This window comes from Pygoscelis adeliae, unplaced genomic scaffold (assembly GCF_000699105.1).
Source record: "Pygoscelis adeliae isolate BGI_AS28 unplaced genomic scaffold, ASM69910v1 Scaffold6, whole genome shotgun sequence".
Taxonomy (NCBI): domain Eukaryota; kingdom Metazoa; phylum Chordata; class Aves; order Sphenisciformes; family Spheniscidae; genus Pygoscelis; species Pygoscelis adeliae.
Genome location: NW_008825075.1, coordinates 4,067,133 through 4,075,981, shown reverse-complemented (window position 1 = coordinate 4,075,981; position 8,849 = coordinate 4,067,133).

Genomic DNA, 8,849 nt, shown 5'->3' with positions numbered 1-8,849 from the left:
ACAGCACTGTAACAGCTACTAGGAAGGAAATTAACTCTATCCCTGCCGAAACCAGGACAGTTTGAAAACACCTATAAAAAAGGAAAATGTATCCCAAATTTCCCCTCATCAAATAGTCCTCTTCAATTTGTTTTCCCCTTGCTTTCCTTCTCTCTTCCAATAGTCTCACGGACATCCATAGACTTCTCCCTCTATAATAAGGAACCTAGTATACCTGATTCTTTGCTGGTGTGTGAGGATACCTGTTATCCAAGGACTTGCTTTCAAGTACTGCTTTTTTGAAGGGTTATGTTGTATATTCCTTTTTTCTTTTTTGAGGTTTTATGTATAAAGAGTATGGTAATTTCATCGTTACCTCACAGGACGTGTATTATAATTTTAGTATATTGACCTGAGAATGTCAATGTTGGGCATGTCAATACTACAGATAAGCTGTGAGCCTTTGATAATATTTGCATTATAACCCTATCAGAAGAGATAATGATATTAGAAGTGCACAGAAAGTCTTTCTTTTCACATCAATCCAGTCTACCCAGCATTTTTAGGTATAAATACTATTCTACAAGTAAGCTCCACAACATGTCCTTCATATCTGCTGGTCTACAGATAGGGGTTTTTGGTGTTCTGAGGACATGACTAACAGACTTCCTGAGGACACTGCAGAATCTATACTTTGGTTTACATTTTCTCTTCCTTTAGTGTGAAGAAAAGCATGGCTGCTGAATTTGAATATCAATATTCTCCAAGAGTACAATTCCTAGGACTAGCACAAATTTACATAGGCTCCCTAAGTGTGCAGATGGCTGGCTCAGATTTACCATTCCCCAACAAAAAATTAATTGTTAATGAGTAGTACAAAGAACTAAGTGCAGTATTTGTTACATAACTTCTTATTTATGGGATTTTGTGTCCCACAAGCACCTTTCTTGAATCTGCCCTATCAATATATGTGCCAATATCTATGTAGATCTGTGTATATGTAGGTGTATATCTTTGATACTATAATTTCTTAAAATTTAGAGATGACAGGTGCATGTGTTATACAAATCAATACAAAATGACAGTACTTCCAAATTCTGCTATTACAGAATTAATTACTTCCAAATTCTGCTATTCCTGTATTACAATACAAACTTTACCCCATCTGTCACCCCTACTCTTCCTACACCAAAAATATCTATGAACACAGGGCTTTGAGATACAGAGTATCCACAGCAACTTAAATGAGGAGAATCTTTTATGGCAGCTGAAGAGAGGAGGGAAGTATGGGATATGCACACTCCTGTTGACATTAATGTTTTTCCAGAGAACCCTGGAGAACCATGAAAAACTAGATCTGTTTGTTGGGTGCCTAGTCTCCTTGGCAATAAGGTTTATTGGATGTGCATAGTTACATCCATACATCAAGTTGTCATTTGTTCACCTGAAGATACATAAGATTTTCTGCAAGATCACAAACATGGGCCAGTTTGGACAGGTTAGTTTCTCTCCCACTTAATTTCTGCAGGGACAAGTACTATATTCTGTGCAAATGCCAGACCAGTCCCAAACAAGATTACTCTTGCACAGGTCCTGAGCTGCACAAATCAAATAGAATCATAAAATCAGAGGATAGTTTTGGTTGGGAGGGACTTTTAAAGACCATATAGTCCAACCCCCCTGCTGTGGGCAGGGACATCTTCCACTAGATCACATTGCCCAAAGCCCCATACAACCTGAACCTTGAACACTTCCAGGGATGGAACATCTACAACTTCTCTGTGCAACCCGCTCCAGTGCCTAACCAACCTCATAGTGAAGAATTTCTTCCTTATATCTAATAGCCTAGGCTGTAGAGGTGAATAAACAGTGCTGCAAAGGACTCTGCTGAGGTCACTTCCATGCTGATTGAGACAGAATTGCTTGTGGATAGGGAAGACAAAGAGTGCAGAGGGAAGAAACAGGGAGGTGAGTGACACAAGCTGGTCTAACAAGCCTTATCCATGTAAGCAGCTCTTAATTGGTCAAGTAATCTTAATGAGGACACTGGAAGTGGTGGCATGAATAAGGACCATCTACAACAGGACTACACACTTGGGTGATGACAAGTGATGAAAGTAATTATTCAGAGCATCAGGCCTTTAAAACATGCAGAGATGGCAAATTAAGAAAGACCTTAACCTGCCATAAACTGACTCTTAATTACTTATAATTTTGAAGAATTATATTGCCTGATTTAAAGGTCTCTGTACTCAAGCCCTGATTTAGATGAAATAGGAAAGTATTTGGGAAATGGGAAAAATAAATTAAATTAACTATGCATTTTTATTTATCATTTAATTCAGCCAGGAAGCACCATCCCTAGACAAATTATGTCCTGGTAACAACCTGATTCATTTTAACCTGCAATCCACAGAAAGCAAACAACACTACCCTTCATCAAAGGTTTGAGCCAGTATTTGAAGAGCAGACAGCTGTGGTCTTGTAAGCCTCTGGATTTCTTCTTGTCTCTGTGTGCTTAAGTAAACAGAAGCAAACTGTTTGCTTTGTGTAAGAAATAGAAGGATTGTAAAAATGCTTTAGCTCTGCTTGGAATTCATCCAAACTAAAGAAATTAAGTTTCTGTCTGTAGCAAAACTGACATTCCTCCTTCTTCCACCCATCACCCTCCCTCCTGAAATCTTAAAATGTCAGCTTGAGCTGTCCACCCCTACTCTTTGGAATTTTATTAAGTTAGTTATCAAAACTGCCTTCATTTGTATCTGCTTGATAATTCCTATGAAGTAGGAGAGGAACATGTGCAGTCTCCTGAGCTGCCATTCACAAGAAATTATTTTCCTTGTACTCCCACAACCTGAAATATGGTCCTTTTAATTTTTTTTATTACCAACATGTTGCTGCTTCTTTTCAAGCTCTTGTTTCTTATGGGAACCCCCCCCCCTTTTTTTTTTTTTTTTTTTTTTTTTTTTGTTACAGGAAATTAAAACAGAAGCAGCATGAACAGAACAGTTCTTCTTTTAACTTCTTCATTTTAAAATACAAAAAACTAAACCAAACCAAAACAGTTTCTTATATTTTCAAGAATATATTTTAAAGTTCTTGTATTTTCCAGAATATATATTCAAGTAAGTAAATAAAATGAATCACAAAAACATATTCAGCTTTCAAAATTTCTTTAACTAATTCTATTGTGTTTGAAGCGAGCCCACTATAAACCCCAACGATTTTCAGCTCTGAAGGTGAACTGCATTAAATTCCCCTTTAAAATGTATAAGAAAATACCATTGATCTGTAGAAACAATGCCACTGTTCTTCCCTAATTATCGCTTCATTTGACAAAGCTGATCCCGGAGGAGCCCTGCCATGGCACACAGAGATGAAATCTGGTCTGTACAAGCATGTGTGTGTTAATATAAATGTCCTGTCATCATGCAAAAGTTTGAGGGGTTGTCAGTGTGTAATGCTTTACTTGTACCACCTGGAACAGATGAGGTAATAAAATGAAAAAGAGAACATTTTCTCCCACACTAGATCTTTGACGTAAGAGATGTGAGTGTGCAAAGAAACTAGAAGGAGGTGATCGATTTACTGATTCAGTCTTAGCCCTTATGAAGTTTAGGGTAGCAGTCAGGCTACTGTGAGCTACGCCATGCTTCTGAGTTGGTTTTGTGCTCTGTCATCAACAGCACAGGAAGAGTAAGGCACTGCACTGTGAACAAAAAAAAAGAAATCATGTTAAATAATACCCATTAAAACACACTTCCTATCTTTTCAAGCTGTAGTTTCCTCCGTTTTGGTTTAAAAGGTCTTTGAACGCTTTCAGTTTTCTCTACCTTTATTTGTATCATCATTCATGTGCTCTCTGCAGCAAATGCTATGACAGCTCTGTCATTTTAAACTACTGCTAATCTTTAAATAGTCAGCCTTGAAAATTCATTTCAGGCAAAGGCTTTGCATAAAGGATCTTAGCTTAGAAGTTTAAAATGCGTTGCCTAATTGTTGCATCCTCTTTCCCCCCAAAGATAAGCAGTCACACACACTTTGCTGATTCAAAGGATTAGGGTTACCATTTTTTCATATTTTACAGCTATAAGAGGGGAAAAATTAAAAACAATATTGGACATAGGAACTGCAGAGCTTCCTTCCAACTTTCACGCTTAGCTGTTTCTAATTTTTCCAGTCAAAATATAGGGACTAAAATTTGGCTTTTTTTGTTAGCAGAGTGACTGTTTAATACACCCTCAATCATTTAGCTGAGTATCCAATAATCACTATACTTGTCCCATAGCATTGGCATCTGTGCTTCTCCAGAATTTTTGCACTGTTTTGTATTCTGCAGTATATCTTAGCAGTTAAATAATTTCTTGCCAGTGAAACAAACAAACCAACAAACAGAACTTCCCCCAAATAGTATTGTGACTACTTCAGTGTCTGTGCAACTTTCTTATTTAAAAGAAAGAAAAAGATACCTGAAAGGAAGTATCAGTAGATTTGCTCCTTAGGCTGAATGTTGCTACAAAACCAGAGTTCTTTCTCAACTAACACATAGCGTAAACAGTAGTGACAAGAGTATTTTCTTCATGATATTCACTAAACATGTTCTGCAGAATGGGAAGTTAACTTTTTCTCAGCCTGTTAAAGAAGACTACCCACAAGGGACAGTTCATTTGAGTTTGGGTTGCACATGCCTTTAAGAAAGGGTTGCCTCTCTAGGAAAAGGTAAACTGTGCACATTACTTCATTCTGCTGAGTTTGTGTTCCAGGAGAAAGTAAGGAAATAATTTTCTAAATATGTTTGTGTCTACAGTGGAACGTATCAGTGGATTTATTTCTTTATTCTCAGTTGTTCTCAGCAGAGTATTGATAGATGCCCCTGGAGGGAAGCAGTGATGCTGCTGAGGATGGGAGGGTAAGCAAAGGCCCCTCTGGGAGATGACCTTCCAGCTTTGACGGTTTTTGAGCAGAAAAAAACAAAGTCTCATCTAGGACCTAGGAGCCTGGTGCCCATAGACAAGGAACTTGGCAAGGGGATCACAGCTGCATCTCAGAGGGGATGAAAAGAGCTTTTTTCTAGGGGTAGAGAGCATGGGGAGGGTTTGGTGCAATCTGCAAATTCTTGTGTATTAAGTCTGAAAGTAAGAACCTGCCTTGCAAGGAGAAAGCAGAAAGGAAAAGAGTGGTTTGCAAGTTTTGTTCTTCGAATTTTCTGCTCTGCCTCACCTACTCATTTTGAGTTTTCTTAGTGTAAGAATTTAAGTATTCTAGCTTATGTTCTAATGAAACTTGGCTTTTTTTGCTTGTTTGTTTACAAGTCTTTGCTGTTCTTTAAGGAAATTCTTTGAAGGAGAAAGACCAGGAAGATAAATTCCAAAGCCAATTCAATCTCCTGAAACAATCTGTGTTCATCAGTGTCAAGTCTAAATTTACCTAGAATGTATCTTAACATATTTTACCAATATGTACATGTATACATTCAAAGTACTTCATTTGCATGTATGGTCTCTGTAAGAACATACACAATTGGACCAGTTCTGTGTGAACACCTCTACAGGTCTCATTCTGGAAAGGTCTTAAAATTTTCCATTGGAAACATTTACTTTCTGTATTTCAGATGTTCCCTTCTACACATTTGTTCACATTGTGCATTTGTCCAACGCTGAGTGTAACAAGTTCCAAATTTGGACTCTTGCAGTCTCTCTATATTCTGGAGTAACAATAATTATTTTGTTGAAGTTAAAAAAAAGGTTTTAATAAATATTCTTATTATTCTATCATTATCATAACTTGTGTTGATGAAAAATCCCTTTTCTACCATATTTGCAAATAAAAAAAGTCATCATAGGGCCTCTCTCCAGGACTACTCAGTGTTTCAGTTTTTTTCAAAAACAATAAGATAGGGCACTCATCATAATTATGTGAACAGAGAAATGTCATTCATTACTTCCAACCTTACTATCAGACGCAGTCTAGCCATATTAAAAATGGTTTCCTTCCTCCACCACATAAATACTTTGAGCAGTGCTAAAGATACTCCATGACAAAAAGGTATAAAACCATGAATTGAATAATCAAGAATTGCAAGTCCCTGTACATTAGCTTGTGAATATCTAGTTAAGGTTACACTGGTATTTGCTGGATATGAGTTAGATTGCCCATAAAAGTCACTGTGAAAAGGCTGTGGCTACATCTAACTTACACATGTAAGGTAGTTATTCTTTTTTACAAAAGCATGGACTAGACATAACAATGTATTTAAAGTTGCTCTTATTTGACCACTTTGGTATTATTCATAGAACTGTAGAAATGTCTGTGAGATAAAGGTCAGGAAATCAGCCAGATTCCCCACAACACTGCAAAAATATATAGGAAGCTGCACAGTTTGTATGAGCAAAATATTTCAGGCTCACAGCTTCAGTGAATTCATTCTGAGTTTGATATCAGCTTCTGCTTCCATCTCTCCAACAACATTATTCAGCAAACTTTTCACTAATCTGAAATATCTAACCAAAATGAATAAGGAGCCAAACAAAGAAAAATCTTTTTCTTTGCCACTCTTTTCAGGAATGCAGCCTTTTGCTATGTGATAGAAAATTTAGAGGTTAATTTTGGCTCCGTCTTTTTGAAGAAGCTACAAGTCTAAAAATACTTAATTTAGAATTATTATGGCAGGTGAAGAAAATGGCAACAACCATCCTTTTTTCAATTCACCTCTGTTCTTTCGAATATTCAGGAACACGAATAAAGGTTAGGTCAGATAAAGGAAAAGGGAGCAGAGAGGAAAAATCCACATGCTGTAAGTAGAAATAAGCACAGATTAAAAGAAAAAATGTCAGCTGTAACTATTCCGTGGCTTTGGACGGCTTTACACCAAGTTAATTCCTTTATTTATACAAGGATGTGAGCTGAATCCAACCAGTTGAATTGTACAGTGCATAATCCAAACATTTCAACTATCTCAGTTCTTCTTTCCTATCCCAAAAGGATTCTAGAAATTCCCTTTCTGCTCTGACAGTTTCCAGGAGAAAAGAAATCTTTTGCTCCTTATTTAGCCTGGTATCTTACCTTCTCTCTGTTCCTGACCTTTCTGTGTGCGATGATTTATGGAGCAGAGAGAGGGTAAAAAGAGAATGCCAAGCACTGCTCAAACAGAAGCAAACTTCAGCTGACCTTTCCTGTAACTGGGCAATGTGAGGATAGCTCCTCATTGCTTTCAGTTCACATACAAAAAGATTGGTAAAATCTAATTGTTTAATAATCTGACCTCTCCACCATGAAAAGCCCAAAGTTTGGATAGTACTTTAAGACCGTGCAAATAGTATGTATCTCTACAGGTAACAAGATTTCATAGCTACAGAAAATGTAGTTTTAGTTAGATAATGGAAGTTCCTTACTTTGTCAAATGCAAAAGGCTAACATACTCTCCACTGTCTCTGCCCAGCATATCACCTGAAATGAAAAGCACTGTTACTTTTCTTGCCCAGCTATAATATTCCTATCTGCTGAGGTCTTACCTTTGTATGCAGAAGCTGAAGTCAGCAGCATCCATTACTACAGTGGGTGATATTGAACAATATCATATTTGGCTCTGCTAAAACTTTGGGTTTTTAAACCATGGAAGAGCCTTCGAGAGACAAGCTATGCTGGGGTCTGATGTGATCCACCTGTCCTGATGGGGAAAACGAGTCTTTGGGCATGAGCTGGTGAGGCTGATCGAGAGAGCTTTAAACTAGAATTGATGGGGAAAGGGGATACCAACAGGATTGCAGTAGGTAAGCCAAGGGCTGGCATGGCATTGCCTGAGGGTGGCGATCTTAGTAGGAACATTTACACTGCTTCTGGGAACATGGAGGTCTCAGGAGCATATCTGAAATTCTTGTACATCAATGCACACAGTATGAGAAACAAACAGGATGAACTGGAAGCTCCCAGAGCTACGATATTATTGGTATTAGTGAGAGTTGGTGGAATGAGTCCCACGATTGGACGTGGGATGGAGGGCTACAGGCTGTTCAGGAGGGATAGGCAGGGCAGGTGAGGTGGAGACGTCGCACTATACATAAGGGAGAGGTTTGATTGCACAGCCCTTACAGTTAGTGAGGATGTGGCTGAAAGCCTCTGGGTAAGGATTAGGGGGATAGAAAACAAAGGAGAAGTTGTAGTGGGTGTCTACTACCGATTGCCCAGCCAGGATGCAAGCACTGATGAGATATTCTATAGGCAATTAGGAGAAATATCTGGATTGGTAGCCCTTGTTCTTATGGGAGATTTCAACTTCCCAGACATCAGCTGGGAATATCATACTGCTGAGATGAGCAGGTCTTGGAAATTCTTGAAGTTTGTGGGAGATAACTTCTTGTCACAGGTACTCAGTGCGCCAAATAGGAAAGATGCCCTCCTAGACTTGTTATTCGTGAATAGAGGACTCGTGGGGGATGTGGTGGTAGGTGGCTGTCTTGGCTACAGTGATCATGAAATGGTTGAGTTTAAAATTTTCAGTGTAATGAGAAAAAAGGACAGCAGAGTTGCTACCCTGGACTTCAGGAGAGCAAACTTTAAGCTATTCAGGAAGCTATTTAGCAGAGTATCCTGGGAATCTGCTTTTGAGGGCTTAGGAGTCCACAAGTGCTGGTCAGTCTTTAAGAACCACCTTTTAGAAGCACAGGAGCAGGCAATGCCACTGTGTCATAAGTCAAGCAAGCAGGGCAGAAGACTGGCATGGCTGAACAGGAAACTCTTTGTGGAGCTCAAGAGGAAAAAGAAATTGTATGATGTCTGGAAGTGAGGTCAGGCTTCGCAGGAAGAGTACAGAGCCATGGTTCAGATATGCAGGGAGAAGACACAAAAGGCCAAAGCTCAATTAGAGTTGAAAC